A 13,014-nucleotide genomic window follows, 5' to 3' on the forward strand; every position below is an offset into this window, starting at 1 on the left:
CCCCCCTCTCTGCGAGTTTCCCCAGTGCGCCAGCAGAGCACTTATCCCAGGGCCTGGTATGCATTCTCACCCTCGAGGGTCATCGTGTGTGGCCCCTCCGTGGAGAACAGACCCCCTGGTTGCGCGCCCATACCGTTGCGTGGGATCAGTATCTATGACGAGAGGTCGCTAGTAGCCAGCCAGTAGCATCAGTTGCTTCATGGTTGGATTCGTCCATGATAGCCATTCAAGTAGTCGACATAGTCACGTAGGTGGGGTACATGTAGTTGTAATCCCTGGGGGCTGTGTGCCACCAGTCACGAGACCTAGTGATGAGTCGAGGGGCCTATGGCCGGCATCAGGTTGGGGCCATGCTCGCCGGTGTAGTACGCAAGCTGGTAGCCCGAGCAGAAGTGCATTAGCCTGTTCTCCCACCACTCCTTTTCTGACAATGTAGCCGCGTTGGTAGCCCGAGCGGAAGTGCATTAGCGGGTTCTCCCACCACTCCTCTTCTGACAACGTGGCCGTGTTGGTAGCCCGAGCGGAAGTGCATCCTGTTCTCCCACCACTCCTCTTCTGACAATTTGGCCGTGTTGGTAGCCCGAGCGGAAGTGCATTAGCTTGTTCTCCCACCACTCCTCTTCTGACAATGTGGCCGTGTTGGTAGCCCGAGCGGAAGTGCATTATTAGCCTGTTCTCCCACCACTCCTCTTCTGACAATGTGGCCGTGTTGGTAGCCCGAGCGGAAGTGCATTAGCCTGTTCTCCCACCACTCCTCTTCTGACAATGTGGCCGTGTTGTTAGCCCGAGCGGAAGTGCATTAGCCTGTTCTCCCACCACTCCTCTTCTGACAATGTGGCCCTGTTGGTAGCCCGAGCGGAAGTGCATTAGCCTGTTCTCCCACCACTCCTCTTCTGACAATGTGGCCGTGTTGGTAGCCCGAGCGGAAGTGCATTAGCCTGTTCTCCCACCACTCCTCTTCTGACAATGTGGCCGTGTTGTTAGCCCGAGCGGAAGTGCATTAGCCTGTTCTCCCACCACTCCTCTTCTGACAATGTGGCCCTGTTGGTAGCCCGAGCGGAAGTGCATTAGCCTGTTCTCCCACCACTCCTCTTCTGACAATGTGGCCGTGTTGGTAGCCCGAGCAGAAGTGCATTAGCCTGTTCTCCCACCACTCCTCTTCTGACAATGTGGCCGTGTTGTTAGCCCGAGCGGAAGTGCATTAGCCTGTTCTCCCACCACTCCTCTTCTGAGAATGTGGCCGTGTTGGTAGCCCGAGCGGAAGTGCATTAGCCTGTTCTCCCACCACTCCTCTTCTGACAATGTGGCCCTGTTGGTAGCCCGAGCGGAAGTGCATTAGCCTGTTCTCCCACCACTCCTCTTCTGACAATGTGGCCGTGTTGTTAGCCCGAGCGGAAGTGCATTAGCCTGTTCTCCCACCACTCCTCTTCTGACAATGTGGCCGTGTTGTTAGCCCGAGCGGAAGTGCATTAGCCTGTTCTCCCACCACTCCTCTTCTGACAATGTGGCCCTGTTGGTAGCCCGAGCGGAAGTGCATTAGCCTGTTCTCCCACCACTCCTCTTCTGACAATGTGGCCATGTCATTTGCGGCGATGTGGGTGGCGGCTTTTTGCCGCACTTGAGCCATGCCAAAATGAGGTAGTCCAGTTGTTGCGACGACCACCCTTAAATCATATCTACATGGATGCATTCTTTCTCAATCATTCTGTTCGAAAGTTTTTGAATCAGTGCCCAATACAAAGAAAATTGTAAATTTTCTTTTATTTACTTATTACATACGCACGCTCACTATAATATGAGTGAGCTGTAGCGCCATACCAAATGAAAGTTGAAATAATTTCTTGAGGTACAGTACAAAAATACACTTCAACAAAGTACTTAAGATGCACAAAACTTATCTGCAGTAAAAAAGTTCTACATCAAATGTAGGTTAGGGTTTACGATGTTTTGCTGATTTTATCAGAAGTGAGATGACTCCTCTTTTCGGTATAAATTTGGCCAGCTTTAGAAAATATTCTTTCACAGGGTATACTTGTCGCGCGAATACAAAGCCTTTTTAAAGCCTGCACATACTAGTTCAGGTAGGTGAATTTTCTACATTCCCACCACTCCAGTGGATCATTTATAGGGTTTATGTGTGGCTCGTACGCAGGTACTTATCTATGTGAACGACGGCCTGTGTTTGATGGTCTTGGTTTCCTTTCAGGGAACTCAAACTCTCGTCAATCTCATCCCATTCTGAAGAGGTCTGAACAAGCGTCGCGCACTCATTGCTTGGTCTGGGCTCTCTACTTTGTTTGGATAGTCGCTTTTACCTGTAAAACAAGCGCTTTCTTAGTCGCCTTAGTCTTCGTATCATCCCAAAAGCCTTGTCACTTAAACTGGGGGTCCACAATTATTGAGAAATTAACTTGTTTGATTCTGTTGTCAAATCGCCATGTCAGACTGTCTATGAGTTCGTTTGCAAGCTTTGCAATAATCTCAGGAGCGTTTCTATTAGACTCCAGTATTTCTTTACTTTATTTGTCATTATCCTGGACAAAACGGCCGTTTTAGACAGACACATTTACTCCAGCAGAAATTTCTGTCGTTACGTCATTAAATACTGACAAGACCTTAGTATTATGGTCCTGTCCGTTCTAGTTCTTCTACTTGATCTTTCTGTCCAAGTAACGATAAAGTTGAAGAAAGTGGCCATTTGTTTTTCATTAATCTAAATGTTATAGGTGCCCTGGCTCGATGGTTCAGAGTCTATGACCACGCCATGGAGGATAGCTGTTGAACAGTTGGAATAATATGCACACCTCATTGACAGTGCAAACAAACAGTGCGTTGACACATTGAGATATTTAGAAAAGAAGCAATACATTTACCTCCTGCACTTTTAAGCATTTCTCAGGTTGAGGCAGCATTGAGGTTGAGAGACGACGCCATGCGCTGCTTTCATAGAAGTCTCTCCTGAACAGAATGTGAGGGTGGCCATGTTAGCTTTCTTTGGAGTGCAGAACTGACTTGCTCAACAGGTGCTGTTATCATGCCTCTTGCTTACTGTGCACCTATATTCAAATTCATTGAGATGACTATGACTGCTGCACTTTATATTCTGTGTATGCTGTAGGCATGGTAACATCTCAAAGTTACAAAGGGTTGCAATGAGTATGGTGCTCTATAGGCAGGGGCATAATTGTATTGTGTGTATGCATCCTTCTTTTTTTTTCTGTGCTGTCACTGAATATAAATTACCCAGAAATGTTGGGTGCCATTTCTGCTTTTACTTGTGTACCTCTGACCTGTGGTGTGGTCGTGAAGAAAAGACGTCAGCTGAAAGTAAGCCCAGCGCTTGGTTGCACTGCCAACTGAGCCACTTTTCATCGGCTTTCTGTTCCATCTTTGAGAAACTTGTCACGCCGATAGTTCCACTTCTTTTTGCAGTGTCCAGCTCAAAAGAGCACAGGAGAAAAAATTCATAATGATTCAATTGGATTCTTGTCTTTTCCCACACCCAGCTGTCAGGCGCCAAGATAAAGCCAGTGAATGGCGCTGTGCGTACACATGTTAATGCTTGTATTTTCTTTGCCGCATGTGGCAAACAAAACACTAGCTACTTGATTTACCACGTTGCGCATCAAAGCTTGGTTAAGGCTCCTCGCAAAACGCCTAACTATGTGCCATCTATGCCGGCTAGCCCTTGAGTTTTTATTTTTTTTCACTGGCGCACACCCCGTCATTTTGAAAGACAACACATGAAAGCTCGCCCTTGTGTGACGCGATGACATGGCGCGAAACTTCAGTATCCCAGAAAAATGTTCATGCGGTGCTTTTTGCACTGTCTAGGAGAGGTGAGCTGTGATGCGAAAGTGCATACGGTTGGTGAAGGCACGCTCTCCGCGCGGTGGTAGCAAAGACCTAGACAACGTGGTTGCATGTACAGGAAGATTATATACTGAAAAACGTTCACCTGGCCTAAGTGTGTCGAAAGGATGGGTGTTTTGGGTCATTTTTTTTTCCCCCCGAATCGCAGCATGTGCCAGCTCTGATGCCTAGCAGAGAAGAATGTCCAGCGTTGTGAAGGTGTACGTGTATGTAGATGTGCTCCCGCATTCTTTACCGCCTTCTAGGACAAAAATTTTGCTCTCAGCAGCGTGTTGGAGATGTATGGCACTTGCAGAAGTGCCATGTGAAGACAGACAGCATGCTGTTAAACACGTGATGACTGGCACAATTAAAGCTCATGGGATACGTTTCCTCCTTACCAGGGCTACGTCTATTTCGTGCCTCCTGTCGCTACCTGTGTTGTTCACAGAAAAGGGTCAGGTGCAATGGGTAGCTCTGCATCTTGCCTATAGTTATCGGAAGTTTTCAGTTCCTTATGTTTATCAGAGAATGACAAAAGAAAGGACCGAAAAATGAACTTGCAAGAAAGGACCGAAAAATGAACTTGCCATCGATGCCCAATTCATTTCCAGTGGCAATCCACATGAGATTCCTCTTCCCCTTATCTTTATACTCGGGAAGTGTCATATTGTAGAGCACAGGGTTGGCCTGAACGAGGCTGATCTTTCAGCGTCATCATATAACCACATGTGGGAGTCAGTCAGCAAAGGTGATTGCGATGTCAGCCATGTCAAGATCACATTGCAGATGCAAGAAAGTTGCACGTTCTTGGTTGGTCCTATATTCAATTCAATTCAATTCAATTCAATGTTTATTTTTCCAGAAAGTGCCTGGAGGGTCTCCTTGGCTAAAAGCTGCTCACGCAGCTTGACTAAGGCCAAGAAGACCGTTTACATAGCAGTTACAGTGAAAACATATTATAATTAAAACAGACATTTCACCTCTAATTTGCAACAGTAAATTCAAGTTTTGTACAACATTCGGAGCACTGAAATTATACCATGTAAATAACACAAGTCAGACATCAAACAAAACACAAAAAAACACATTTCAAGAAACGTGGCAAGAAATATTGTACAATTGATTTACATGCAACAAAGCACAAGAACAGAACAAGAAAAAAAGAACATAATGTGCAACAAAACACAGTATAACAATACAAAGTATCACCAGGGGAGAGCAATTACAAAAAACGAGACCTCTTCTATTCAAACCTAAAGTGTGAGTATTTTTGTTTAGTATAATTGGGAGGTTGTGTGATAACGCTTGATACTTATAAAAGGTTCAGAACCGTGGGATTTCCGACAAATCTTTGTTTCTTGTGGGTACGTTAGCGTCGCGGCGCTGCAGTGATGCTAATGACATTAGTTGATTTATTGTAGTAAGGGAGGAAAAGTAAAATGTTTTGAATAGTCGGAATTCATAAATATCCTCAATACGAAGTATTTCAAATGACCTAAAGGTACTCGTTGTTGTGGCCATTGGCTCCATATTCGCAATATGACGAATTATTCGCTTTTGTATTACTAGAAGCCTGTTTAAATTTCTCTTTGTTGTTGTGCCCCATACTATAAAGTACAATAATTTAGATGAGAATTAAATAACGCTTGATATATTTGAAGTTTTGCTTTCAAAGGCAGTATACTGCGGCAGTGTGCTACAGCTCCTGTAACTGAAGACAGTTTTCTACTTAGATAATTGATATGAGTATCCCAGCCTAAGCTAGAAGAGAAGTACACTCCAAGAATTTTGTAGTCGTCAACAACTTCTATTTCTAGAGTTTCGAACTTAATTGTAAGGTTCGTTTTAACTTCTTTATTCCTGGCGTGAAAAATCATTGCTTTTGTTTTGACAGCATTTATCTTCAGTAGGTTTGTTTTATATATACAAGTCCTTTGGGTGGTAACTGGCAAGTATGTTATAGGGGGCCAGCGTTCTGAAGTAAGAAGCAGGATGTACGTCATGCACTACATAGATATACACAGTGGTTCCTGCACTCTGTTATCTGTTGGCATGGATTTGTTCCGCAGGGTTCTAACTGATAGCAGTGATGTCGGGTGAACATGAATTATTATTTTCAACAGGTAAAGTTCAGTGCAAACACATGTTTATAGGGATTTTCCATTGTTTGCAAAAGCAAATCAACATCCTGAGTGAAGTACTTCAACACGGAAGTTGATTTCCTGCCTGCGACATAACTGCAAGTAAAAAGTAATGGTGCATATCATGACAATGGATTCCTTTGAGGAGGGTTAGCTTGTGGCATTCATTTTTCCTCTTAGGGTCACCTTTGCGTGCGATGGTCATGACACAAAATAATAAATGCTTGGCACATATTAAACGTCTGAACATGATGAAATTGCTGTGATCACAATTTTACAATTCTGCTTCACACACTGCATACCTCGAACATGTTGTGCCACTTGCTATATACATGACCATGACGTGGGTAACCTCACTTTAGACTGCATGGAGGAGCCGGTCAGCTGATTTTCATTAAGCATGTACAGGGTCGTCCACTCTTAGTACACGTTAGCGCATGGTCGCGCTCTTCTTCAGAGGGCCACCACATACGACAGAGTCACTCATCGCCACAAAGTGGCGCAGGAGAAGGTGCACCTGGACGTGGTGCTTCGCGTCATCTGGCACTTCGCTTCGATGCGCAGCCGTTTGGGACGCAGTGACCCTCCCAAGAGCACGGCCATGCGCTAACGTGTTCTAACTAAGAGTGGACGACCCTGTACAAATGCTTGCCTGTGTATATAAAGCTCTGCAATAGTAATAAGAAAGCTATTGTGCTGGGGAGTTGTGAGCACCGACGTAAAGAAAAGCATAACAGAACCATCACGCATGAAGCCTCGTGCCGTGGTGTGCTTTACTGACACCTGTATAACGTTCCTTATAATTTTTGTGCTGCAAAAACCAATTCAAGAGAACCTCATAAATACAGGGCAACAAGTTGAACACTGCTGTGAGTGTAAACAAAGCGTGTGTTCCAAGGTGCTGCGTTGTGGGCTTGGCACGTTTGTGTGGGCCTGAGCAGCACATGAACCTTTCAGCCATTTTCACAGTGCCAGCTGGCCACCTTCCGGCGCAACTGCTTGAGGTGACGCAACTACTCGAGCAGCAGTAGGCGAAACACGCCTGTTGATCCAATCATGCACATCATAACTAAGTAGAAAACACGCAACCGAAGGTTTGGTTCTTTCTTCCAATGTCGTAAGCGATGATGCTTGTACGCACCTCCTCCACTATCATAGAGCGCACACGCACGGAGTTAAATGAATGGTGCGCTTGGCGTAAGTGCAGTGGCAGTATACTTGCCACCCTTATCTGAAAAACTGACCATTGCGTTTCACCTCTTTAGCACCTCCCATGATTGAAAGGTGAGCAGCATTGATGTTCCCAGAGACTACCGCCTCCACTTTCAGCACCAGGTCAGCCCGTGTAAAGTATTGAGCGCATTCCACCTCTTCGGTCGAAAATCTGACATTCTCGGCTGGCAGTGGTGCTGCATAGAGTAGTGTGGCACGGCTTCCACTGGACTCCTGATGTAGTAACTGGGAGCCTTCTCTCCCTCCGTCTGCTGGACGGAAATGTAGTACGCGTCGTCGCCAAGTGGGCATAGCGTTGGGGCATTAAAGAGCTCTCAACGACGCTGGCTGAGGCCTGATCCGAGTCGACAAAGGCTGCGTCACCAGACGACTGGAATGAGCTAGGCACATCCCAGTGGTAAGTTTTGTGCAGCAGGAATTGTGCACAACCGAAGCAGCTTGAGAGAAAAATTCACAAGTTATTTCGCAGCAGTAGGCAAAACATGCATGTTGATCCAATCGTACGCATCATAACTAAGAAGAAAACATGCAACCCGATGGTTCGGTTCTTTCTTCCAATGTCGAAAGTGATGCTTCTGTGCTCCTGCTCCACTTTCTTGGAGCGCACATGTGCGGATTTAAATAAGCGGCTCACTTGACATAGGTGCTGTGCCAGTGTACTCACCGCCCTTATTTGAAAAAGGAAGTGACCATCGCGTATTCACCTCTTTAGCATCTGCCACGTTTAAATGGTGAGGAACATTGATATGGCCAGAAACTACTGCCTCCACTTTCAGTACCAGGTCAGGCCGTGTAAAGCTGGCATTGTCGGCCGGCAGTAGCGCTGCATAGAGTGGCATGGCTTCTGCTGCAGTCCTGATGTAGTAACGGGGAGCCTCTTCCCCCTCCGTCTGCTGTACGAAAACGTAGTACGTGTTGCCAGGTGCGCATGCCTCGGGGTGCACTAAGGAGCTCTCAACGACACTGGTCGAGAGGCCTGCTCCCAGTCGGCAAAGGCTGCGTCGCCAGATGACAACTGGGGCTAGCTCAGCTTGTCCCACTCAGCTTTCTGCAGCTGGAATTCTGCACAGCATGGAAAAACAATGAATAAATGGATCACGTCAGGCCACTGGGGGCCTGTTGGAAACGAGGAGCCTGTTACGAGTTTCGAAACATGTTCAATAATCTTGATGCATCCCTCCGCCGCCGCTTATGTTGGACCGCATCGATATTTCCTTCATAAGCTTGCGCATGAGTAGGGCGGGACTTGCAGTGAAACGAGAGTACTATGGCGTATGTTCTAATGGCTTCAACGGCCTGTAGAAGCCTTTTCCCAACATGCCAACTGGAAGTTTGTTGTAAGTTGGTGAGCCAAAGTGCTACATTACTCGCCCATTCTGGTGTCAGGACAAGCATTTAGTTTCAGCCGATGGAAGTTGCCCCGTGATTACTGCAAAGGCTCACCTGCTGAATCTCCTTCTTCAGACTTAAGGTCGCCACACTCATCGGGCCGAAAAACCCTCAGTGGCTCTCGCCTTGGCAGGGCGGGCCCTAATCATCGTAGGCGCAGCAGCCTTCACGTCCGAGGTGCTCGTCACACGGTCTAAAACCAGTCTCCACACCGTCGCCTCCCAGACCCATGTCTGCAGCCCTACAGTTAGACACACAGGATGATGGCTCGGGTACGGTATATATATTAACATATTTCAATGGCTGGTAGTAATGGATTTCAGTTTTGTCAGTTTCCTAAGAGAGTATACCGTTCTTCCTTCCTGACGCTTAAATCACCTGAAAGACACGTCCTGCAAAGAAGACTAAATGCATAGCAACAGTGCATCAAGAGATGAGCTGGTAAATAATCTTTTCACATTGCAAATCCTGGCTGTTTCCTCGTAGGTTGAATTAGGACAGCTTCATTTTCTCTGCTCCACTCACGTCTCGTGCAAAGCATGAACCACCCCGGCCGCAATAGCCAACCTTCAGAAGCGACATAACCATGGTGTCTAGGCAGAGTAGCTTAGGAGTGATGCTTTGGCGGAAAAGCGGAGATCGTTGAGGCACCCATAACTCACCTAGTTCATCTTTCGGGCACATCTTTTACTGGAACCCCATTGCCTTTTTTAGGCTCGCCACTCCAGCTGTGCAGTTTGATGAGCTTCATTTTGGCTAAGGCAGCATGGAAGCGTTGTTTCGCATATACTGGATGCAGTCCTTTTGCAAGTGACGCCACAATGAAGGCATGGTACTTGCAACACAGCTGTTGCATGACTTGTTGCATTAAAGGAAGAACAGGCCGGTGCCGCCTGAAGTTCTTTGCAGTATACACATTTTCTGCTCACTTTTGTTAGTTTGAACTTTCGTTCATTCGAAATTCATTGCCAAATCCGACGAGGGTGCTGAGTCAGATCAGGGTGGATTTTGCTGGCGTAATACTTGGCTAGCTCGTCCATCACTTCCTCGTTGCACTGCACATAGAACACAGCCAAGGATAAGAGACAGAGGCTATAGCTGTGCGATGTCAGTTCACGTCAAAGAACACCAGGAGGGCAAAATTTCCGGTTGAATTTAATGAGCTTTTACTGCTTAGAGAACACTGTTTAAAACACTAAAAAGATCAATGGAGAAGTGAAGTTAGTGTTCAAGCAGAAAGTGCGGAAAATGAAGACATAATGATGGATGACTCATCACTCGATGGCTCATAAGTGTCATCAGCAGGGTGTTTGATGGGGCTGTACCTGTGAATGCAATGATTCATTCAAATTCTCCACTGGTGTTGAACACCTTGCAGCTGAAAGATCAACAAACTCCGAAGGGGTGTGCATGAGATCTGGAGGTGCATGACCTGCTCTGGCTGTGTGAGGCTCTATTTGTGTCCATTCGTTCCTCATCACCTTTACACTGAAGCTGGCTTGTACACCTGGGAAAAAAGCAAGACATTTGGAATGGCGCTAGGCATGCTAGAGCATAATTATGAATTAAGAAGTGAGAATTCAAAGAAAGAATTTGTCGAGGTCAACAATGACTTCAATGACTACATGAGACAGCACACACACAATAAATCATTAGATTACAGGGCTGGTGTGTGGAGTGTCTCCCGAGACGCTGAATATCACGCATAGTCTGTCACGAAAGATCTACTAATTTTGATTGCTGGCATTTCATTTTTTCCTGAACTTCTTTTATATGACTGCTCAAGCTATCAGTAGCCGCCATCTTTGCAGATATCGTTTTGACACCGTCTTCCAGGCAGAAAACAGCAGCAGGGTCTGCAACAGAAAAGCAGGACAAATCTTCAGCGCTTTCCCACGCTAAGCTTTGACTGCACTGATGGCAACATGCCACTGGTAAGTAAAACACAACTTATACACTAGAACTGAATTATGATGGCCTTAGTTGCTTATGCGCCATTAAACCCAACTCAACTCAACTAGAACTGAATTGCTGCAAGTGGCGATAAAATATTCTTGCCACTGCAATACAGACTGTGCCCACAGGAGTATCAACATGTCTGAACTTCTGCATCAACAACATAAAACCTTGTTTCTCAGCAAATGAGTTCGCATACATTTTCTCCAGGTTGCTTTGGAGGGCCTGACATGCCAAGCTTAACTGGTGACTCGGCACCAATGTGTGCACATTGGCTCCAATGTCATGGACAAATGTAGTCTCCGCCAGAGGATTCTATAAAAGAAAATTCTTTTTAATCCACTTCTTCAAATTCAGCCATGTGCCCCTGGAATAAAATGTCATGAGCTTAATATTAGCTGAAACTAGCAACATGAATCGTCGACAAGCCCCCCGCATGAACACTCGTTTGAGGGCGTCCCCTTAGAGCTTGAGGTGCACGTTGCACTTTCCCGGCTCCCTCTTTGTCTCCCGATGTGGTCGCAGGAGCTCATAGATTCCGTAGCTGTAGTTCTCGAAGGAAGAAATTCAAAGCTCACCTGTGTGAAGAAAGCCTTGGTCAAAATTCTGCACTGCGCCACACAGCGCAGCTTCGCTCAGGTTCACACCGGTGTGTGGAGGAGATCGCACGACTGCTCTGCTCACGACAGGCGTTGGTGACATCACCTGCTATCTACAGCACACAATTTGTCATTAAGCATGTACAAATGCTTGCCTCTGTGCATATAAAGCTCTGCAATAGTAATACAAAAGAGATAAAGCTGTTTGGGAAGTTGTGAGCACATAAAGAAAAGCATAACAGAACCATCATGCATGAAGCCTTGTGCCGTGGTGTGCTTTTTACAGACACCTGTGTAGTGTCATATATGCATATAATATCTGGAACACTTGCTTATAGTTTCTTGTAATTTGTGTACAGCAAAAACGAATTCAAGACAACCTCATAAATACGGGGAAACAAGTTGAACACTGCTGTGAATGTAAACAAAGCGTGTGTGTTCCAAGGTGCTGTGTTGTGTGCTGGGCACGTTTGTGTGGGCCTGAGCAGCACATGAACCTTTCAGCCATTTTGACAGTGCTGGCTGGCCACCTTCCGGTGCAACTGCTTGAGGTGACGCAACTACTCGAGCAGCAGTAGGCGAAACACGCCTGTTGATCCAATTGGACGCATCATTACAAAGCAGAAAACACTCAACTGAAGGTTTGGTTCTTTCTTCCAATAAGCAATGCTTGTGCGCACCTCCTCCACATTCTTAGAGTGCACACGTACGGAGTAATAAACGGTGCACTCGGCGTAAGTGCAGTGGCAGTATACTCGCCACCCTTATCTGAAACATCGCGTTTCACCTCTTTAGCATCTCCCATGATTGAAAGGCGAGCAGCATTGATGTTCCTAGAGACTACCGCCTCCACTTTCGGTGGTACCAGGTCAGCCTGTGTAAAGGATTGAGCGCATTCCACCTCGTGGGCCAACATTTCGACATTGTCGGTGGCAGTGGTGCTGCCTAAAGAGTGGCACGGCTTCCGCCGCAGTCCTGATGTAGTAACTGGGAGCCTCCTCTCACTCTGTCTGCTGGATGGAAATGTACGCATCACCAGGTGGGCATGGCGCGGGGTGCACACTGAGAGGAGCTCTCAACGACGCTGGACGAGGCCTTATCCTAGGCGAGGAAGGCTGCGTTGCCAGACGACTGGGGCGAGCTCAGAACGTCCCAGTCAAGCCTTCTGCAGCAGGAATTCTGCACACCTTGGAAAAACTAAATGAATAATTCGATCACGTCAGGCAGCACCGGGGCCCTAATGGAGATGAGGAGCCAGTTACGTGTATGCATCCCTTCCCCCTCCGCCGCTGCTTATGTTGGATCGCATCGATTTTTCCGTCATAATTATTAATTAAAAGTCTAGCGTGTAAAACTAGAACAAAGACAGAGAAGGAGACAGGACGAGCGCTAAACATCAACTGAAGATTTACTACAACAAACAGGTACTTAAAAACACTTCAGTGGCACATGCGCACACTGGGCTAAAAAGAGCACAAACTAATCAAAACGTGGCAAACTGCTTCGGAGGTACATTGCTTTTTTCCTGGTCAGGGCAAGTGATGTCATGCTGACACACTTATCACCTTCAACGCATCAACTAGCCCAGCTTTCCGCCTTGATTCCTTCATAAGCTTGCACACGAGTAGGACGGGACTTTTAGTGGAACGAGAGTACTATGCCTAGAGTATGTTTTTATGGTTTCAGCGGCTTGTAGAAGCCTTTTCTCAACATGCCAACCGGAAGTTTGTAAATTGGTGAGCATAAGTGCTATATTACTCGCTTATTCTGGTGTCGGCACAAGCATTTAGATTCAGCCGATGATAGTTGCTTCGAGAGTTGGCGTGAATTGGTATTTTTTC

At 46.4% G+C, this 13,014-nt stretch overlaps 1 long non-coding RNA gene across 4 annotated transcripts in view; it reads left to right on the forward strand.

The window, feature by feature from the left end:
* Window positions 1-13,014, forward strand: part of LOC149362450 (uncharacterized) — a 103,444-nt gene that overhangs the window by 33,318 nt on the left and 57,112 nt on the right. Inside the window, exon 3 of one of the 4 annotated variants that reach the window (XR_016288998.1) lies at window positions 10,430-11,196. The exons of 2 other annotated variants lie outside the window; for them this stretch is intronic. This is a non-coding gene — a long non-coding RNA (uncharacterized LOC149362450). Of the gene's footprint in view, window positions 1-10,429; window positions 11,197-13,014 lie in introns of those variants that run through there. One more of the 4 variants, XR_016288999.1, reaches the window with a different exon arrangement.

This window comes from Amblyomma mixtum, chromosome 2 (genome assembly GCF_055824585.1).
Source record: "Amblyomma mixtum isolate Tamu chromosome 2, ASM5582458v1, whole genome shotgun sequence".
In the NCBI taxonomy this organism is placed as follows: domain Eukaryota; kingdom Metazoa; phylum Arthropoda; class Arachnida; order Ixodida; family Ixodidae; genus Amblyomma; species Amblyomma mixtum.